This window comes from Glycine max, chromosome 20 (genome assembly GCF_000004515.6).
Source record: "Glycine max cultivar Williams 82 chromosome 20, Glycine_max_v4.0, whole genome shotgun sequence".
NCBI lineage: Eukaryota > Viridiplantae > Streptophyta > Magnoliopsida > Fabales > Fabaceae > Glycine > Glycine max.
Window position 1 is genome coordinate 22,958,182 of NC_038256.2, and position 23,116 is coordinate 22,981,297.

Below are 23,116 nucleotides of genomic sequence, written 5' to 3' on the forward strand. Positions count from 1 at the left end.
ATAGCTTCCACTGCAACCTTCTTGCCATCACCCACAAAGATGAACCTTTCATAATCACTTGGCGGTCGGCTCCACAGGCAACCCTACATAGTCATACTTATGTGAGTAGTAGCACCAGAATCTACCCACCAAGTATCTTTAGGTACAAAAGCTAAATTAACTTCAAAACAAACTAGAGTAAGAAATTTAACTTTCTTCACACGCCATGCGACATACTTGGGACACTCTTTCTTCATGTGTTCCGACTTCTTGCACAAGTAACAGGTAAATTCCTCATCCTTCTTTTGTTTCTTTTGCTGAGAAGTCCCTTTCACAACACCCTTAGTCTTCTTCATTTTCTTATTCTGAGAGGTCAAAGTCAAGTGAGCACTTTTAGTCCTATCTCTATGCAGCCTCTCCTCCTCTTGCACATAGTGAGATATAAGCTCTTTGAGGGACCATTTGTCCTTCTGAGTGTTATAGCTCACTTTGAATTGCCCAAAGTGTGTAGGAAGTGAGATCAAAACCAAGTGCACGAGCAGGTCTTCACCAAGCTCTAACTTAAGTGACTTGAGTTTCGATGCGAGATTGGACATTTCCATAATGTACTCCCTTATGTTTCCTTTGCCTTTATAGTTCATGGAGACGAGTTTAGCCAAAAGGTTACTCGTCTCCGCTTTTTCATTTTTTGGCAAAGTATTGCTCAATTTCCACAAGGAATTTCTTTGCACTTTGACCCTCAGATATAGAGCCCCGAAACGCCTCTGGAATAGAGCGCTTCATGATCATAAGGCACATTCGGTTGGACTGATCCCACTTCTCAATTTTTACCTCATTAGAGGTTTCCGGATTGGAAATGGATCGTTCCGTCCTCAGTGCCAAGCCCAAATCCATACAGCCAAGAATAATTTCTACAGCTTCCTTCCATACCTTAAAATTTGTCCCAATTCAGCATTGGGATAGAATTCACTTGGGCAGTAACATTGGCAGCACTGACAATATTAACTAAAGAGAGAACAAAAATTAATAACATGTTCACAAATACTCAAGCAAGTCATATAAAGTATATATAACAAGACATGCAAATATTTCCCATAACAGATCCATCACAAGATACCTAGCACAACATTAATTTTAGTCTTTGGACAGAGAAATTAATTTGTAATTGGTACTCTCAACGCAATGATCAAATATTGACAATTAGTTCTGTCAAATAATAGCCTTTTTTTTTGGACCGACTATTATTCTCATGAAAAAAAAACTTTATAATTGTCACATATTTATCATCACAGGTATGTTATTATTTGGCCAAATTGTGTCTTCCTTTGGACCGAGCACAATTCGCATAAATAATTCCATACTAACATCCATGCAATTTAATTAAATCAATTTACACATAGTGGTTACTATGGAAACATAATGGTTCAATCAATCTAATTAAAATTACCGGACACGCAAATAAATGGAAAGTATCCATAATGGTTAAATTTGCACCCAATTATGATAGCATTAAATATTTGAAAACAACATCATGGTAAACTAATTACGCATCTGAAATGAACATACCACAGTACTATCACAAATTTATACTAACCTCAAGAATATCATAAACTATCAGCCTATCACCGATTCATGAAGGTAAAATAGTTGGCATAAAAATAATAAATTATTCATATAAAACAAAAGACCATTGCCTTATTACTAGTTCATATAAACAATATATATATATATATATATATATATATATATATATATATATATATATGAAATTGTGTCACGTACAAAATATCATGATAATGGCATACATATAGATTCACAAATCGTACACAATGACCTTATATAAAAATATAAGTCCCTATGGCTTTGTATTCGACATAAAGAGTTTTCGAAAACCTTATATGTATAAAACAAAAAAAAAACTTTCTTGCTCGTGAAATATATATTGTTCAAGAAAATTAACGCCGGATACGTAGAACCTTTATCCCAAATAGAATAATATGTAAGCACACACGACACAAACAAAAAATGTGTACAAACCCGTAAATCAAATGCAGAGGCCCTTTATTCATTTGAAAAAAAAAACTTTACCACCATAACATAGAAATTTACGGGTTTTACAATTTTATTGATTGAAATAGCATAGAAATTTACGGGTTTTACAATTTTATTGATTGAAATAGTTTCTCCCCAAAATAAAATTAGGGTTCATATAACTAAAACGATCTAGATATAATACATATCAAACAACTTTAAATCCCAATAATCTAACAGTAATGGTGGCTCTGATACCACTTGTTGGAATTTTTAATAAACCTTATAAAATACCAAATGAGCACCAAAACACATTACGCCAAATTATCAAGAGGTTTTAAGGAATACCTAGATCCATAGAGCTTGATCAACACGCAGTGGAATCTTACAGCCGTCACGAACAATTGGTTTAATGACCTTCCTCAACCAAATCACCCTCTTCCTTATGGGACATTCGTTTTCTCTTCAGATGGGGAGAGGAGAAACTATTTCTTGATTTTTTGTATTGGGGACCATAACCATGCCTTAGGTTTTAACCTATTAGGATTCTCATTATCCCCTAATGGACCAAACTGGTTTCTGCTCATTAAGCCCACATCAATTTTCTATTGGCAGTCTAATGGGCTCATTGAATTAGATCACTTTATATTGAACTCATCTAAATGTTAATAACTAATATCAATGTTATAATATAATATGTAGCCCATATTAATCAATTAGGAATTATAAAAATTCCTAACATCATCACAGTGGACTTACAAAAGGAAAACAAAAAATTAAAAGTTAAAAGCAAGAACTCAGAGCTTAGTACCATGAGATTATGTGCTTGAGGGAAAAAGAGAGAGAAAGATAGAAGACCTTTTTCTGCTTCTGAGGTTTGTTCCATTGAGGAAAAAGTCTCGTTATTTTTACCTCTTCAAAATTTATAACTCTTTCTTTTATATCGTAAAATAAAGTAAAATTCGTAGTGGGAGAAAAGAAACACTTAGTGGAATTTCTAACACAAACTATCAGCAGTTTCTATCGAATACTAATTGAATCTAAATTTCAGTCAGTAAAAGAAAGAAAAATTACCAGTTAAGCAACAAGTAAAGGTGTTCTGCAGCGCGAATCTTTAACGTGGTTGGCAACGAGACCAAGAACAAGGGTGGATCTACATTTAGGCAGTGGCGTGGTGGCAGCCAGTACCCTTGAACAAGAGCACGGACTGCCAAAGGAGGAAATTTGTGTGATGAGCGTTTGTGCTTTTTATTTTTAGTGTGTCTTTACTAAGTGTATTTCTATTTTTGTTGCGTTTGTGTGTTTTTATTTTTATTAAGTGTTTTTAAGTCTTTTAGGTTTGTTTTAACTTTAGTAAAATTGTTTTTACTAAGACTCTTTATTTTTACTAAGTTTATTTTTATTTTTATAAATTGTTTTTTAGTCTTTTAAGCTTGTTTTAACTTTAGTAAAATTGTTTTTAAAGAAAGTTATTTATTTTTAAAGATAAAATAACAAAAAATAAGTGTAATTTTTAAAAAATTTAATATTTATAGGGTGTGATGTGTAAGCATTTTCTCATATTTCTTAACCCTTTTTGTCACCATTTTAATTACTGATTAGCCTTAATTGTTAAATTAATTATGCAATTTTATCATTTGGGCCTACTGGATTAATTTTGTATTTTTAATTTAATTTCAGGAGAATTATAAGCAATTGGGCTTGAATCCAGAATTGGGCTTGGACTTGAAGAGAGTAGACTATTTTATTCTACCAAATCTTATCTTATCTAGATTTTATCTCATCTAGATATTATTTCATCTAGATCTTATCTAATCTTATCTAGATTTTATCTCATCTAGATATTATTTCATCTAGATTTTATCTTATCTTATCTAGATTTTATTTTATTTATGGGCTTGAACTTAAAACAAATTTGTAAGCTTTGGGGCTGAGAACCTATATAACAGGACCAAGGTTCTAGTTTAAGTCTTCTCTTTTCGTTTTAGTCACTTTTCGTTTTAGGGAGAATGAATAATTTTAGGTTTTGCAATTCCGATTTTTACTATTCACATAGCAATAAAATTTTGTTTCTGCTTCAATCTGTAATTTCGTTTTCTACTGATTAATGGAAGGCTAAGTCTCCAGCGTTGTTTTCTCTTGAGGATCAAGCACAACTCTCTTTGAGGTTTTATTATTACTATTGCATTCTGATTAGTTTTTCCTCTTCACCAATTACTCTGTATTTGTTGCTATTAATCCATGCATGCTTAGTGCTTGATTAATTGTCTCTACGCTTAATTTACGTTCATGCTTAATGATCAGTTTCGTTCATGATTAATTGGTGTATGTGTTGCTTAATCACATAATGAATGCCTTATGTTAAATTTTGCTTAGTAATTTAATTTAGGGTTGGATTAAGTGGTTGAACTGATAAAGGATAAATCTTCGTAACCTAGGATAAGAGACTTGCTTGTGAATCAAGGAGAAACAACGTGTTTTAATTCTGATATTTTCTAATTCAAATTTACTCGTTGTTTAATTTACAAAAACAAACAACCCCCCCCCAACCCCCAAATTCGTTACTGTTTTAGTACTATCTGTTATGAACGTTTGGTTGACCATTACTCATTAGGAGACGACCTAGGATCACTTCCTAGATACTGCATTTTTAATATTTATTTGATTCGGGTACGACCTCGATCAAATTTGGTGCCATTGCCGGGGAGCAGTGGGCCAAAGGTTCATAATAGTGTTTAGTTATCTTATTTTGTGTAGTGTTTTGTTTTGCATTTCAGTTGCATTCCCTGTTTAGCAACTATTTTAGTGACTGATTCAGCCTTTTGTTTTACTGTGAACAGTGCTGAACAGTGATTAGCGACTGGGAATTAGCAACTGATTTTGCAATTTAATTAGCAATTTTTGTTTTGATAGTTAGAGTTGTTATTTTTGGCTGAATTTTTGTGTGGTGGCTTCTTTTGATCCATATTTTGTGTGAAAAATATCAGGAACACTTAGTGTTGTAGTACTTGGGAGAGACCAAAATTTTGGGAACTTGTTTTTAACAAAACTTAAAACGGTCATAACTTTTGTTCCGGGTATCAGAATGACTATTATTATATATGCATTTGGTGTAGAAAAAAATTTCCCATTTGTGGCAACTCACTTTAGTCGGTTGGGGTCTCCCAAACTCCAAAAATCAGTCGTTTACTAAGTTTTTTTTTATTTTTCAAGTATTATTGTCCTATTTTTCTAAACTTTGATTAGGTATTTTTCATAGTTAGACTTTGAATTTTTGTTTGAAAATATTTGTGCTATCTTTTCATGATTTTAGGGTGTTCCTCACAAAATTTCAGCTCATCTTGATATCGTTTGAGTATAGCTGTAGTTTTACCCCCTTGGTAGGTGCTTGTTGAGAAATACATTATTTGCTGCATATAGTTCATGACTAGGGGCAATCCAGGTGATTTACAACCCTTTGATCCTGAAATAGATAGAACCTTTCATAGATTAGTTAGGCATAATGTGCATCCTGGTCATTCTATGCATTTTGAGCATTCTGAGCATTCTGTTGAGGGTGATTCTGAATATTCTGATTTTGAGCATTCCACTACTAATTTTTATACTGAGAACATGGCTCAACCTCCACCTCGTGAGAGGACTCTTAGGGAGATGGCTGCACCTGATTTCACTTATGAAAGCTTGTGCATTCAATATCCTGATGAGGGTGTTCCATATGTTCTCAAGATCGGACTAATACATTTGCTGCCCAAGTTTCATGGTCTTACAGGTGAAGATCCTTATAAGCATCTTAAGGAGTTCCATATTGTTTGTTCCACCATGAAGCCCCCTGATGTCCAAGAAGATCATATCTTTCTAAAGGTTTTTCCTCATTCTCTAGAGGGAGTGGCAAAAGATTGGCTATACTACCTTGCTCCCAGGTCTATTTTCAGCTGGGATGACCTTAAGAGGGTGTTCTTGGAGAAATTCTTCCCTGCATCTAGGACCACTGCCATCAGAAAAGACATTTCAGGCATTAGGCAACTTAGTGGAGAAAACTTGTATGAGTACTAGGAAAGATTCAAGAAATTGTGTGCAAGCTACCCTCACCACCAGATTTTTGAGCAACTCCTTTTTCAATATTTCTATGAGGGACTTAGCAACCTGGAGAGGAGTATGATTAATGCTGCCAGTGGTGGAGCTCTTGGTGATATGACCCCTACTGAGGCTAGGAATTTGATTCAGAAGATGGCTTCTAACTCCCAACAATTCAGTGCAAGAAATGATGCTATTGTCCTTAGAGGAGTCCATGAGGTGGCCACGGATTCATCTTCATCTACTGAAAATAAAAAGCTTGAAGGAAAACTTGATGTCTTGGTCAACCTAGTAACTCAGCTTGCCATGAATCAGAAATCTACACTTGTTGCAAGAGTCTGTGGTCTTTGTTCTTCTGCAGATCACCATACAGATCCTTGTCCTTTTTTGTAGCAATTTGGAGTCAATGAGCAACCTGAAGCTTATGCTGCAAACATTTATAATAGACCTCCTCAGCAGCAAAACCAACAACAACAGAATAATTATGACCTTTCAAGCAATAGATACAATCCAGGTTGGAGGAATCATCCAAATCTGAGATGGGCAAGTCCTCCACAACAACTGATGCAATCCTACCCCGTAAGGGCATTGGATAGAAAACTCCAAGTAGATTGGGCCAGAGATGCAAGAGAAGGCCCTAGGGTTCTTATGAGCCTTAGGGTAGATTTCGGGCCCATGGGCTAAGTACGAGCCCACTTATCTTTGTAAATATTAGATTAAGGTTTCATTATTTTTGGGCCTTGTATTTAGGGCTCCATAATGTAGGTAGGGTACCCTAGAAATATAGGATTTTTCAGCCCTTGTATTTTAGGGCACCTAGACTAGTTTTTGTATTAGGGGTAGTTTTGTAATTTCACATGCACTAAGTGGATATTGATGTGTGTGGTTGGAAATAAATTTAATTGAATTGGTAGAAGCCCAATCCAATTAAATTTTAGAGGGGGAGGTGAGCATTTGCTTACTACACCCCATTGCCACATCATATAGTCACACTTTGTGCATGTCCTTCATGCTTTTCATGCCTCATGACACCTAAGCACACTTAGTGGAGTATCTTGGAATTGATCTTGTATTAGTGGGCTGAACCATAACTAAAATTCACTAATCATAATTAGTGAAATTTTGGCTCCAAAGTTTGGCTCCACAAATTCAATTTCAAATTCAAGTGAAATTTGAATTTCCCTCCAATTTTGTGTGACACTTAGGCTATAAATAGAGGTCATGTGTGTGCATTTTTTTCAACTTTGATGATTTGAATATTAAACTTCAGATTTCAAAGCTCATTTAGAGCACAAAATTTCGTGCTCTTCTCTCCCTCTCCCTTCATTCATCTCCTTCTTCCTCCAAGCTCTTATCCATGGCCTCCTATGGTGGTGAGCTTCTTCTAGACTCATCTTCTCCTTGAAGTGGCGTCTCCTCTCTCTCTCCCTTTATCCATTCCGCTGCCATTCATCTTCCAAGAAGCAAAGGAATCCATTGATGAAGAAGATCCTAGGCCTACAAGCTCCAATGGAGCTTGCATCAACAACAACAGCCTGTCCCTCCTTTCCAGAATGTTGTTGGTCCAAGCAAGCCATATGTTCCTCCTCCAATACAACAGCAGTCACAACAAAGACAACAAGCAACTGAGGCTCCTTCTCAACCTTCCTTAGAAGAATTAGTGAGGCAAATGACCATCTAGAATAGGCAATTTCAGCAAGAGACAAGAGCCTCCATTCAAAGTCTGACAAATCAGATGGGGCAGATGGCTACCCAGATGAACCAAGCTCAGTCCCAAAATTCTGACAAATTGCCTTCACAAACTGTGCAGAATCCGAAAAATGTGAGTGCCATCACCTTGAGGTCTGGCAACCAAATTCGTGTCTCCACCAGTAACAACACCTACACCTGAAAAAGAGGATGAGATAGTTGCACAAAAGAGAAAGCTTCCTAACAAAAATTTTCATGTAGGTGGACCTTCTTCTAGTAATTCCGACTTACAGCAGCCTCCTATCCCTTTTCCATTCCCACCTAGAGCAATTCCAAACAAAAAGATGGAAGAAGTGGAAAAGGAGATCTTGGAGACCTTTAGAAAAGTAGAGGTGAATATACCTCTGCTAGATGCCATCAAGCAGATTCCAAGATATGCCAAGTTTCTAAAGGAGTTGTGCACCCACAAAAGGAAGCTCAAAGGCAATGAAAAGATTAGCATGGGCAGAAATGTGTCAGCATTGATAGGCAAATTTGTTCCTCACATTCCTGAGAAATGTAAGGACCCAGGTACTTTTTGTATATCTCGCATTATTAGGAACAGTAAATTTGAGAATGCCATGCTAGATCTAGAAACATTGGTTAGTGTCATGCCTCTGTCCATTTTCAATTATTTATCTCTTGGACCTTTGCAATCTACAAATGTGGTGATTCATTTGGCAAATAAAAGTGTTGCTTACCCCGCAGGTTTCATAGAGGATGTGCTGGTTCAGGTTGGTGAACTTATTTTTTCTGTTGATTTTTATGTTCTTAATATGGAAGAGGGATTTTCCCATGGTTCAATTCCAATTATTTTAGGCAGGCCATTTATGAAAACAGCTCGAACCAAGATAGATGTTTATGCTGGCACATTGTCTATGGAATTTGGTGATATTGTTGTTCATTTTAACCTTCTTGATGCCATGAAACATCCATCTGAGGATCATTCTATTTTTCGTGCTGAGATAATTGATCAGATTGTTGATGATTATATGTTTGATTTTGATTCTGTTCTTTATGGTAGGAAACATCCATTTTTATCTGATATGCATACTTGTCACTCCTTATGCATTGAATCTGAATCTGAGTTTGAATCTGATTTTGTATCTGATTTTTATGCTGAGAGTGAATTTGAAATTGAGTTTGGTTCTGATTTTCTGGGTGTTGTACCTCTTGATGTTGATTTTTTAGAGTCAGAACGCACTAACCATGTTGCAGGAAGTACATATACTTCTGACTTGCTTTATGAGGTACAGGCTGACGAACCTTCTTCTTCTCCTACCCTGGTTCCTCCCACTGTTCAGCCACCACCCACACCAGAGTTGAAGCCCTTACCAGCAAACCTCAAATATGTATACTTGGAGGACAAGGAAAAATTTCCAGTGATCATCTCTGCCTCCCTTGCTGCTAAGCAAGAGGAGAAGTTGTTGCTAGTTCTCAAGAAGCACAAGAAGGCCAATGGATGGACTTTAGCAGACTTTCCTGGTATTAGCCCATCTACCTGCATGCATAGGATACTTTTAGAGGATGAAGCTAAGCCAGTGAGGTAGCTACGGCGGCGACTCAACCCTATCATTCTAGATGTAGTGAAAAAGGAAGTGACCAAGCTCTTACAAGCTGGAATCATCTACCCCATCTCTGACAGCCAGTGGGTGAGTCCAATCTAAGTGGTTCCTAAGAAGACAGGCCTCACAGTGATCAAGAATGAAAAGGATGAGCTTATTCCCACAAGAGTGCAGAACAGATGGCGAGTCTGCATTGATTATAGGAGGCTGAACCAGGTAACCAGAAAAGATCATTTTCCCCTGCCTTTCATTGATCAAATGCTTGAGCGCTTGGTAGGTAAGTCCCATTATTGTTTTCTTGATGGTTTTTCTGGTTATTTACAAATTCATATTGCTCCTGAGGATCAAGAAAAGACCACATTCACCTGTCTCTTTGGCACTTTTGCCTATAGGAGGATGCCCTTTGGCCTATGCAACGCCCCTGGTACCTTCCAACGGTGTATGCTTAGCATTTTCAGTGATTTTTTGGAGAGTTGTATAGAGGTGTTTATGGATGATTTTACTATTTATGGATCCTTTTTTGATGCATGTTTGGATAGTCTGGATAGAGTTCTTACTAGATGCATTGAAACTAACCTTGTGCTGAATTTTGAAAAATGTCACTTCATGGTAGAACAAGGTATAGTTTTAGGGCATATCATTTCCAGTAGGGGCATAGAGGTAGACCCTGCAAAAATAAATGTTATTTCACTATTGCCTTACCCCTCTTGCGTGCGAGAGGTTCATTCTTTTATTGGTCATGCAGGGTTTTATAGGCGCTTTATCAAGGATTTTAGCAAAGTGGCCCTTCCACTATCCAATCTGCTGCAAAAGGAGGTGAAGTTTGATTTTGATGACCAATGCAAAGAGGCTTTTGATTGCCTCAAGCGTGCAGTGACTACCACCCCTATCATTCAGGCACCTAATTGGACAGCCCCATTTGAGCTAATGTGCGATGCATCTAATTACGCATTGGGGGTTGTCCTTGCTCAAAAGATTGATAAGCTGCCTTGGGTGATCTACTACGCTTCCAGAACTTTGGATGCTGCTCAAGCAAATTACACTACCACAGAGAAGGAGCTATTAGCTGATGCAAGCTCCATTGGAGCTTGTAGGCCTAGGATCTTCTTCATCAATGGATTCCTTTGCTTCTTGGAAGATAAATGGCAGCGGAATGGAGAAGGAAGAGAGAGAGGAGACGCCACTTCAAGGAGAAGATGAGTCTAGAAGAAGCTCACCACCATAGGAGGCCATGGATAAGAGCTTGGAGGAAGAAGGAGATGAATGAAGGGAGAGGGAGAGAAGAGCACGAAATTTTGTGCTCAAAAGGAGCTCTGAAATCTGAAGTTAATATTCAAATGATCAAAGTTGAAAAAAATACACACACATGACCTCTATTTATAGCCTAAGTGTCACACAAAATTGGAGGGAAATTCAAATTTCACTTGAATTTGAAATTGAATTTGTGGAGCCAAACTTTGGAGCCAAAATTTCACTAATTATGATTAGTGAATTTTAGTTATGGTTCAGCCCACTAATCCAAGATCAATTACAAGATTCTCCACTAAGTGTGCTTAGGTGTCATGAGGCATGAAAAGCATGAAGGACATGCACAAAGTGTGACTATATGATGTGGCAATGGGGTGTAGTAAGCAAATGCTCACCTCCCCCTCTAAAATTTAATTGGATTGGGCTTCTACCAATTCAATTAAATTTATTTCCAACCACACACATCAAATATCCACTTAGTGCATGTGAAATTACAAAACTACCCCTAATACAAAAACTAGTCTAGGTGCCCAAAAATACAAGGGCTGAAAAATCCTATATTTCTAGGGTACCCTACCTACAATATGGAGCCCTATATACAAGGACCAAATATAATGACATCCTAGTCTAATATGTACAAAGATAATTGGACCCAACCTTGGCCCATGGGCTCAGAAATCTACCCTAAGGTTCATGAGAACCCTAGGGCCTTCTTCAGCAGCTCTAGCCCAATCTTCTTGGAGCCTCTTGCTCATGGTTCTAGTGATTGGTCCCTTCCTAGGGAGGATTGCATCATTAGCGATAGTTTTTGCTCTTGCAAAATTTTGTTCATATTTGCTTGGTACTCGTGTTATTGTTTATACTGACCATGCAGCTCTGAAGTACCTGTTGAAGAAGGCTGAATCAAAGCCTAGACTAATCAGGTGGATGCTTTGGCTCCAAGAGTTTGATTTGGAGATCCGTGATCGGAGCGGTGCGTAGAACCTCGTGGCTGACCACTTGAGTAGGATTGAGCGTGTGTCTGAGGACACACCCATTTGGGATGATTTTCCAGATGACCATTTGTACATTCTGTATAGTATTTATGATTCCTTCCCCACTCCCTGGTTTGCTAATATTGTGAATTATTTGGTTGTTTATGTTTTTCCTCCCTTAGCATCTAAAGCTCAAAATGATAAAATTAAGAGCGATGCTAAGCATTATATTTGGGATGAGCCCTATTTGTGGAAGTTGTGCAGTGACCAAGTTATTAGGAGATGCATTCCAGACCATGAGATTGACTCAGTCCTGCAATTCTATCATTCTTCCGCGCCAGGTGGCCATCTTGGCATACAAAGGACAACTCGCAAGGTGCTTGACTGTGGTTTCTATTGGCCCACCATCTTCAAGGATGTGTGGAGAATCTGTAGCACTTGTGAGCCTTGTCAGAGAGCAGGCGGCTCACCTTCATGGAGACAGCAAATGCCTCAACAACCCATGTTATTATGTGAGGTGTTTGATGTCTGGGGTATAGATTTTATGGGGCCTTTCCCTGTCTCTTTTGGTTTTGTTTATATTCTCCTTGTTGTTGATTATGTTTCAAAATGGGTGGAAGCCAAACCCACCAGAACTAACGATGCTAAAGTTGTTGTGGATTTTGTTAGATCTAATCTGTTTTGCAGGTTTGGAGTCCCTAGAGCCATCGTTAGTGATCAAGGCACCCATTTTTGTAACAAATCCATGTATTCCTTGCTCAAAAAGTATAGGGTCGTGCACATAATTTTCACACCTTACCACCCCCAAACTAATGGGTAGGCTGAGATTTCAAACAGGGAAATAAAAAGGATCTTAGAGAAGATTGTGCAACCGAACAGAAAGGATTGGAGCACCATAGGAATGTCTCCTTATCGGGTTGTCTTTGGCAAGGCATGTCATCTTCCTGTAGAGATAGAGCACAAAGCCTACTGGGCTGTAAAGACCTGCAACTTCTCTATTGATCAGGCTGGAGAAGAAAAGAAGTTGCAACTAAGTGAGCTAGATGAGATCCGTTTAGAAGCCTATGAGAGTTCCAAATTCTACAAGGAGAAGACCAAGAAGTTCCATGATAGCTTGATAACTAAGAAGGACTTCGTGGTTGGATAGAAAGTTTTATTGTATAACTCTAGGCTCGGACTCATGAGTGGTAAGTTGAGGTCAAAGTGGATTGATCCTTTTGTGGTGACTAATGTTTTTCCTTATGGTACAGTTGAGATCAAAAGTGAATCCACAGATAAGAGCTTCAAGGTCAATGGACACCGGCTAAAACCATTCCTCACAAATCCCTCCTTAGTGGATGTGGTGGTGGAGGAGACCTCCTTACTTCACCCTACTTCTCTTCCGCCATGACTTAGGGAGTTTTCTTTTTTTGTCTCCTTCCTTACTTTTATTGCACTTGTCCAAATTTATTGATTGTTTTGATTGCTCTTGATCTTATAATTGTGCTACATTGAGGACAATGTGTTGTTAAGTGTGAGGGGGGGGGAGAAGATTGTTCTTTAATTTTGTTGGGTATTCTAGTTTAATTTTATTAGGTTTTCTAGTTTAATTTTGTTATTTTGGTTTTATGTTTTGTGTACAACATTGCATGTTCTCCTTGAATTATAGGTTATGTATAGGTAATGGGTAATTGTTTTTCAAATAGGAGTTTCTTGGCATTTTGTGAATTGAAATCCTTGTTTTTCTCTGCATGTCAAGTTAGTTTCGAAAGTTCAAATTGAAGGTGATAGATTTACCCTTGGTGAGAATTTGAGCCATCATCATCTATTTTATTCGGTGTGTTTTGCCCCATTGATTGCTTGCACAATAGCCTTGGCTTGACTCTTGTTGATACTCTTGCTTCACATGCATGTTGGGAGATGATTTAGGCATTTTATTCTTATAAGTCTCTAGCCAAATGAGCCTACCCTAAATTAATTCCTTTGATAGCCCCTTTGAGCCTATATTCCCCTTTCTTTGTTTTGAAGCTCATTACAAGCCTTAAGTGAAAAACCATGATTTCACCCTACCCTTAAGGAATTTTAGAGCTTTGGAATTGTTTTGGGAATAAGTGTGAGGGGGGGGGGGGGGGGTTATGTTTCATTGGATGATATGTTTTTATTGGCCATGCTTGATGATGTATACATATATTGCCTAATTGTTGCTTTATTTTTCAATTGCTTTCAAATGCTACTGTCCATGTTCAAAAAAAAATAATGAAGTTGAATAAATGAGGTCTTGGTTTGAAGAATTGAATTGGTTTGAGGACTTGGTTGATTTTGTTTTGGGTTACTTTTTAAAGCTTAATTTGTAATTTTGGTTTTGGGGTTTATTACTTTTTCTTACTTCCCACTTATTTCCCATTGCTCCTCTATTCTTTTGGGTTTTAGCTACCATCCCATACTTTCATCTACCTTGTCCTTGGCCCCATTACAACCTTAAAAGACCTTTTGATCCTCATGTGCATGTGCTTGTGATGTGGTTGTCAAGTTTAGAGTCTTGCCAAGTCTATGTGGTGTTTGTTTTCATGGGTGCTCTGAGAGTAAACAATAGCCTAGACACTTGAGAGATAGAGTGCATATCTTGTGAGGCTCTATCACTTTTCATTCTTGAGTTGATTGACTCTCTTGCCATGTTTGAGATGCTTGGATGATTTTCATGACGGCCTTGACTCTTTAACTCTTTACGTGTTGGATGTTACCCATTTTTTTCATTCCTTGAGATTCATTGAGAAATATGTAATTGTTGTTGTGTCTGTTTGTTTCTCTTTAACGTCTCTAGATTTGTCCCTTGCTTTGTTTTTTTATTTTGCCCAGGAGTGCAAAAGGCTAAGTGTGAGGGGATTTGATGTATCATCATTTTCTCATATTTCTTAACCCTTTTTGTCACCATTTTAATTACTGATTAGCCTTAATTGTCAAATTAATTATGCAGTTTTATCATTTGGGCCTACTGAATTAATTTTGTGTTTTTAATTTAATTTCAGGAGAATTATAAGCAATTGGGCTTGAACTTGAAGAGAGCAGACTATTTTATTCTACCAAATCATATCTTATCTAGATTTTATCTCATCTAGATATTATTTCATCTAGATCTTATCTTATCTTATCTTATCTAGATTTTATCTCATCTAGATATTATTTCATCTAGATCTTATCTTATCATATCTTATCTTATCTAGATTTTATTTTATTTATGGGCTTGGACTTAAAACAGATTTGTAAGCTTTTGGGCTGAGAACCTATATAACAACACCAAGGTTCTACTTTAAATCTTCTCTTTTCGTTTTAGTCACTTTTCATTTTAGGGAGAAAGAATAATTTTAGGTTTTGCAATTCCAGTTTTTACTATTCACATAGCAATAAAATTTTGTTTCTGCTTCAATCTGCAATTTCGTTTTCTACTGATTAATGGAAGGCTAAGTCTCCAGCGTTGTTTTCTCTTGAGGATCAAGCACAACTCTCTTTGAGGTTTTATTATTACTATTGCATTCTGATTAGTTTTTCCTCTTCACCAATTACTCTGTATTTGTTGCTATTAATCCATGCATGCTTAGTGCTTGATTAATTGTCTCTGTGCTTAATTTACGTTCATGCTTAATGATCAGTTTCGTTCATGATTAATTGGTGTATGTGTTGCTTAATCACATAATGAATGTCTTATGTTAAATTTTGCTTAGTAATTTAATTTAGGGTTGGATTAAGTGGTTGAACTGATAAAGGATAAATCTTCGTAACCTAGGATAAGAGACTTGCTTGTGAATCAAGGGGAAACAATGTATTTTAATTCTGATATTTTCTAATTCAAATTTACTCGCTGTTTAATTTACAAAAACAAACAACCCCTCCCCCCCCCCCCGCAATTCGTTACTGTTTTAGTACTATCTGTTATGAACGTTTGGTTGATCATTGCTCGTTGGGAGACGACCTAGGATCACTTCCTAGATACTGCATTTTTAATGTTTATTTGATTCAGGTACGGCCTCGATCAGGGTGTAGACTCAATATTTTGTCTAACTTTTAATTTAAAATATTTTTTAAAATGAAAAATAATAAACAACTTCTACTTATTTTTTTAAGTTGTAATTTTTTATTTTAACTTATAAGTAGCTTTTAAGCCCAAAAAAGTAAACAAAACTTAAGGCTATTTCGGTCCCCTAACCTAAAATTATAATTTAATTATTTTTATTAAATTTTCCTAACTTAATTATAAAACTCAATTATATTTATTAATTTTTCTTAAATTTTTTTTATAACTTTATCAATATAATATATAATGATTATTTTTATACAAGATAATTAAAAAAATTGACCTTAACATGTAATATATGAAACTAAAAAAAATAAAAAAATTGAACTTGACTCTTTTACATAATCAAGTAAGAGTGGTATCTAAAAAAAAGAAGAAAAAATGGTTAGGTTGTGCATCACATGCAAACATGCATTGGTAACTTTTAATTAATTGTTAAGTTTTAGTTATTGTATATGTTACACTAAAGTCATATATTAGGTCTTGATTAGGTATTATTGGGGTTCAATCAATCATTGGTGCATATGTTACCCTAAAGTCATATATTGTGCCTTGATTAGGTTTCAACCAATCATTGTTGGATCAAGTGGCCTCGGAATAATTAAGAAGGGGGGGTTGAATTAATTATTAATGTATCTTGACTAATTAAAATTTATCCTTCTTAATATTACTAGATTCAATTAGGTTTTACTACTAAGTTATGAGAAAGTAAAGAACGGAAACAATAACTTAGACAAAAGTAAAGCAGAAATAAAAAGTGCACAGCGGAAAAGTAAAGAGTGTAGGGAAGAAGAAAGCAAACACAATATTTATACTGGTTCGGCCATAACCCGTGCCTACGTCCAATCCCCAAGCAACCCACGATTCTTGAGATTTCCAATAACCTTGTAAAATCCTTTACAAGCAAAGATCCACAAGCGATGTACCCTCCCTTGTTCTCTTTGAACAACCAACTAGATGTACCCTCTACTTGAAGCGAACCACAAAGGATGTACCCTCCCTTGTGTTCACTATTACAACCAAGAAGCTACCCACTTCTTACACAGAATTCTCAGACGGTTAGTTCTTTGAATTCAGTGTTTAGGCAAAGAATTATCAGATGATTAGTTCTTTGAATTCAGTGTTTAGGCAAAGAATTCTCAGATGGACAAATTGTGTTATTCAATCTTTTCTTTTGAAAAAATCTTTTTATACTCATCTTGATGCTTTTCTTGAAGTTCTTGCATATCTTGAGTCTTCTCTTGAATCTTCACTTGAATCTTGATTCTTGATTGAATGACTCTTTGATTCTTGAAACTTGTTTGACTCTTGATTCTTGACTTGAGTCTTTGGCATCATTAAAATAAACTTGGAAAGCTTTGCTTCCACAATCATTAGTGCATACGTTACACTAAAGTGATACTAAGCCTTGATTAGGCCATCATAACTGCATATGAATATGTTACACTAAAGTCATATAGTGGGTCTTATTAGGTTTCAATTTCACTAAAGTGATATTAGGCCTTGATTGAATATTATTGGGTTTCAATCTGCATATGTTACGCTAAAGTCATGTTGGAAAGTGGTGAATGCATAAGTTACACATAGAAGGTAATTGCTTCGTGCACCATGCATTTTTTTGGTACATAAGCAAATTATTGTAAATTTCGAAAGTACCCCTACTAATAAACATGCGAATTAGTAATCCATAAGAGTGAGCTTACAGATTAGTAATCTGTAAGAGTGAGCTAATAATTAATTTTGTGACAATTAATTTTGATCTAATAATTAATTTTTTTACATATATAATTGGCTGACATTTATTTTTTATCTAATAATTAATTAGAGTAAGCTTACGAATTCGTAATCCGTATGTTTATTAGCAAGGGTACTTTTAGAATTTACAATAATTTGTTGGGTGCACAAGAAAAATGCTGAGTGCACGAAGCAATTGACCACATTGAAGCTTAATAAAACATTATTGGACCTTGGTTAATGAATATGTTAAATTTAGACTTAATTGCAAAATCGGTTTCCTTATTTTGCCTATTTCACCAAAATCAGCCCGAAAGGAGTAGAACCATGGTCCTTGGAGTGAATGTCACACTCCTTTATAGTACACCCACGTCACCATTTGAATATTTGGTACAAAATATAATATTAATATAAGTTTTGTGCAAAAATAGTTCAAAATTCAAAGTTTATTATTTTTCAATTTATTATATTTTTACAATCTTATATATTATCCTTTAAAATATAATATATATGATTAAATTTTATTTTCACATAAATTAGAACATGTATAGTTATATAAGCTTTATTTTATATTATATTTTAAAAGATAATATATAAGACTAAAAATATAATAAATTAAAAAAGAATAAACTTTGAATTTTAAACTATTTTGCATAAAACTTATATTAATACTATATTTTGTACCAAACATTCAAATGAGTGTTTGGGGGTAATGGTAAATGAGTGTGTTTCGTCCTTGAAGAATTATGGTTCTAGTCCTTCTTCAAACTTGTTTAAAATTCTTATTTTTTTAAGAAAATGTTAGTCAACTTTCTAGTCTAGTCAATGTTTAAAATTGAACAGTGAACCATTAGTAAAAAGTTAAAAATTAGGAAGACTAATTTAGTGAAATATGGGAAACCTATTTTTTTTTTTTAATTAAGCCTTAAATTAAAGTCAATTTGCTTCACTTTGAGTGAATGCATAAGTTGCCAATTGCAACTTATTGGGTATTCAATGCACATGTTGTACTAAAGTCAAATTGGGTATTCATTAATGAATAAAATTCCACTTACACCATATAGAACCTTAATGAATCATTAGTGTTACACTTATGCTTAGTATTTTAAAATACTTAATTTTACAAAATTTTATTATAACATATTTTCATAATATAAAGGGTATTTAATTATTATAATTTTTAAATAATTATATAAAATAAACAATTATTTTGTATAAAAAAATTAAAAGACAAATGATAACCATGATTTATTTATCTTAATCAAATAATGTAGATATTGGCCTATTAATTTTATTAAAAATGATCAAAGTATAATTAAAAATATTATATAATTATTATGATTTACAAAATAATCAAAATATTGATTTGTTAATTTAAAAATATTACTAATATATTAATTTCAATACTTTTCAAGTATTAAAATGTATTTAAGTATATTATATATTTATTATGATTTATAATAAATTAAAAATTTAGTTTCTTAATTTTTCTAGAAAAAATTCATTCAGTCGCTAACCTCAGAAAATTTTATCCTACGGCGACCAAACAAGTTTCAGCCGCTATCAGCATAACATAACTTCAAGTCCCGTTCGGTCTCTAATTCCGTCGCTACAACACTTTTGAATTTGTAGATGTATTGCGGCCGAAATAGCGACCGAGTTTCTCACTTCATTTTGATCGCTAATACAGTCACTGACGCAAGTTAGCCACCAACTATAAATATGGTTGCAAATTTGGTCCCAATTAGTGTAAAAAGTGTGCGGTCGCTATTTCGGTCGCTAAATTGTATTTTTCTAGTAGTGCCTTGCAAAATGTAAGGACCAATTTTAACAAAATATTACATTCTCCCACTTTATCCAAACATTTTGACTCGTTAATTAAAATAAGTCAATACTCAATCTTCATAAGAAATGAAGATACAAATCGTAGCGATAGTTCCTCTATAATGAGTAATATCATCTATGTATTACAACATGCTTAATTTCCCAAGTAGTATACTCAATGTGATAATAAAACTTAATGAATAAACCTGATGTTTATTCTTGGTCCAAAATATAATTTTTTCAAATAAATTAATATGCACCTGAATATGAGGAAATATCACAATATAAAAGTTTCAACTCTAACCTGTATGTATACAATCATAAAGTAGAACAAGTCACATTCTCTCTACATGATCCTTGAATTTAAAAAGTGGCATGCCCTTAGTCAAAGGATCAACGATCATCAACTCAGTGCTTATATTCTCTATGACCACTTTCTTGTCTTTTACTCTTTCTCTAATGGCTAAGTACTTGATGTCGATGTGCTTACTTCGACTTCCACTTTTATTATTCTTAGCCATAAAGACAACTGAGTTATCGCATAAAATTCTCAAAGGCCTTGAAATAGTATCAACTATATTTAGCCTAGAAATGAAACTCTTAAGCCATACACCATGTGATGTAGCCTCAAAGCAAGAGACAAACTCAGCTTCCATAGAGAAGTAGCAGTCAAAGTCTGCTTAACACTCCTCCACGAAATAGCTCCACCATCCATCATGAAAATGTATTTGTCGCAACGTGGGCCACGATGGGACGATGAAATAAAATTAGATAAATTATTTCCCAAAAAAAGGGAAAACTTAGGGAGTCGCCATCAACGTTTATTTAAGGAAAATGTTGGGAAGATAAAAAAATAAGGAATGGTCTGTGATTTGAGAAAAAAAAATCCGGGAGTCGTTTACGCATGGGGAAGGTGTTAGCACCCCACATGCTTGTCATAAAGACGACAACCTTTAATCGAGAGTGCTAAAAAAATAAAGTGACTCTTTTAAATATTATCTTCCCTTGAGAACATGAATTATGTTTGTTATATTTTTGTTTATTTAGGAAAAAAAATGTTTTTTTAGTTTTTTTAGGTCGACAAGGGGTTTGCCCTTGCTCCCACATATCTCCAGGTGCAATGAGGAAATTAGACTTACATAGTTCTTTGTAGAAAAAAAGTTTGCGTGTTGGGTTGATTTTATTTTTTTATTTTTTTATTTTTTTCAGAAAGATTTTGGTTTTGTGGTAAACTTTGTGAATTCAAGTAAGTCGGAGACCCAGAATGTCATTTACAAAATTTACTCACACTTTATTGAAACACAGTCAGACAGGTCAGAGACCTAGCATGGAGTGCGCGAAACGTGAAAAAAGAGAATTGAGTGATAATTTATTTGAGAATTTTTACCTTTTTAGGAAAGATTTTAGTTTTGTAGTAAACTTTGTGAAGTCAAGAAAGTCGAAGACCCAAAATGACTTTTACAAAATGTACTCACACGCTATTAAAGCACCACCAAGCAAGTCAGAGACCCATCATGGAGTGTACGAAACGTGAGCGTGTACTAAAGAATACTAATGCGGATTTGCAAAAGTAAATAAATAATTGACATAATGCTACAAAATCAAATAAGTATAATGAGAATAGAAAGGGGTAAAATATAAGTAGGGAGTACACTTAGTAATTAAGGATACAGGATTAAAACATGGAAAAATAAGATGAATAGTGAGATATTTACAATACATTATTAATTAAACTAACTAACTAGGCAATGATAAAAAGAAAATCACATTGAAGGATAAAATAAATGATAGAGACAATAAAGATCTAAAATAAAATAAAGAGATATCCACTAATATTTATAATTAATTTAATTTTTTTTCTTTTATTTTTGTCAGAGTCAAAAGGGTTGACTTGGACTTAGTCAACACTGACAAAGTGTTGACATGGCAGTCTAATCACCATCCTAAGTGGCAGGGGTACATATATAAAGGAGAGAGGTGTAACCGCCAGTTTCATTTTATTTTGGACTTAATATAAAAAAATAAAAAAATGGGGTAGGCCGAAAACAAAAGAATGTGCATGTTTTGAAAAAGGAGGTGTAAGTAGCGGTTTTCATTTTTTTTCAGACTTCACAAAAACAGGCTAGGCGCAAAATGAAAGAATGTGTGTGTGTTTAAAAAAAGGTGTAAATAGTGGTTTTCATTTTATTTCAAACCTCACAAAAATGGACTAGACCCAAAATGAAAAAAGGTGCATATCTTAAAAATGAGTGTAAAGAGTAATTTGTTTTTTTTTTTTTTGGTTGGGTTGGAACCAGGTCAGAGCGACCAGACCCAACCCACAATTATGCAACAGGATTGGAAAACCCTGCTTGCCTCACGCAAAAAACGGCACAGCCAAAGGGGAATCACCACGGAGGGTGGTGCCCCGCCCCTGGCACCATTAGTGCAAGGTTCAGCGACGCAAGGCCGCCACAGGGATGACGATGGCTGTGGGACAGGGACACTACGATGGCGGTGCGTGGACTTCACCGAAAAACAAAAAAAGGAGGAGAAAAGAGAAAATAAGAAAAGGATGACGAAATGCGAAAAAAACATGAAAGAAAATAAAACATTAAGAAAAAAGACAATATCATCATGTACAGATCTTGCCGACAACCATGGAGCTCATCGGCGAGACCAACGACTAAGCTACGAGCAAAAACAAGAGAAAAAAAGAAGAAGAAAAAAAAAGAAGAAAAGGATGTAGAAGAAGAGAAGAAGAATGTGAGAAAAAAATGAGAGAATGAGAGGATTACCTTGAGACCCCTCCCCCTTCGCTGACAGAACTTGCCAAATGACGCTGCCGGATTGGTCCATTTTTGTCCTCGGGATCTGCACCTCATTTGTGCATTAATTGCATAGACTTAAGAGCCCAATAGGTCATACAGTTCTTTTTTTTTACGTTTTCTTTTCTTTTTTTCCCTTTTTTGTTTTCTTTTGCTTCTTTTTTTATTGTTCCTTTTTTGTTATTTTCTTTTGTTAGAATCAACACTACCAACAAAATTTGAGTCTGAATAATCAATCACATCTAGAGTGTCTGTTTGTTTATACATAAGCATGTAATCTTTTGTCCCTTGAAGGTACCTCATCCCTTTCTTTGTAACTCTCCAATGGTCAATACCTGGATTACTCTGATATCTTCCTAATATTCCAACTGCAAAAGCAATGTCAGACCTTGTGCATACATGAGGCTTCTAACAACTGAAACATATGGAATGTTTCTCATTTTTTGTCTCTCAAAGTCATTCTTTAGGCATTGGATCAAATTAAACCTATCACCCTTCACAATGGTAGCGACACTTGGCGAACAATCTTTCATTCGAAATCTCTCTAAAATTTTGTTAATATAGGTTTCCTATGATAGACATAAAATACCTCGAGGTCTATCTCTATGAATCTTAATGCCAATGACATAAGATGCATCACCCATATCCTTCATGTCAAAATTCTTAGAGAGAAATTGTTTCACCTCATGTAGCAAACCCTGATCATTGACTACAAGTAAAATATCATCTACATATAAAACAAGAAAATATATTTTACTCCCACTAACCTTGTGGTATATACATTGATCCATGGGGTTTTCATTAAAACCAAATAAAGATATTATCTCATGAAATTTAAGGTACCACTGACGGGAAGCTTGTTTTAAACCATATATAGATTTCTTAAGCTTACAAACCATATGCTCACCACCGCTAGAGGAGAAGCCTTCAGGTTGTGTCATATAAACCTCCTCCTCTAAATCACCATTAAGAAAGGTTATTTTCACATCCATTTGTTGCAACTCAAGGTCAAAATGAACAAATAATGCCAAGATAATACGAAGAGAATCTTTCTTAGATACAGGAGAAAATGTCTTTGTGTAATCGATTCCTTCTTCTTGAGTA

At 35.1% G+C, this 23,116-nt stretch overlaps 1 pseudogene; it reads left to right on the plus strand.

The window, feature by feature from the left end:
• Positions 1 to 618: 618 nt before the first annotated feature.
• Positions 619 to 21,668, plus strand: LOC106797651 (uncharacterized; annotated as a pseudogene).
• The last annotated feature ends 1,448 nt before the right edge of the window (positions 21,669 to 23,116 follow it).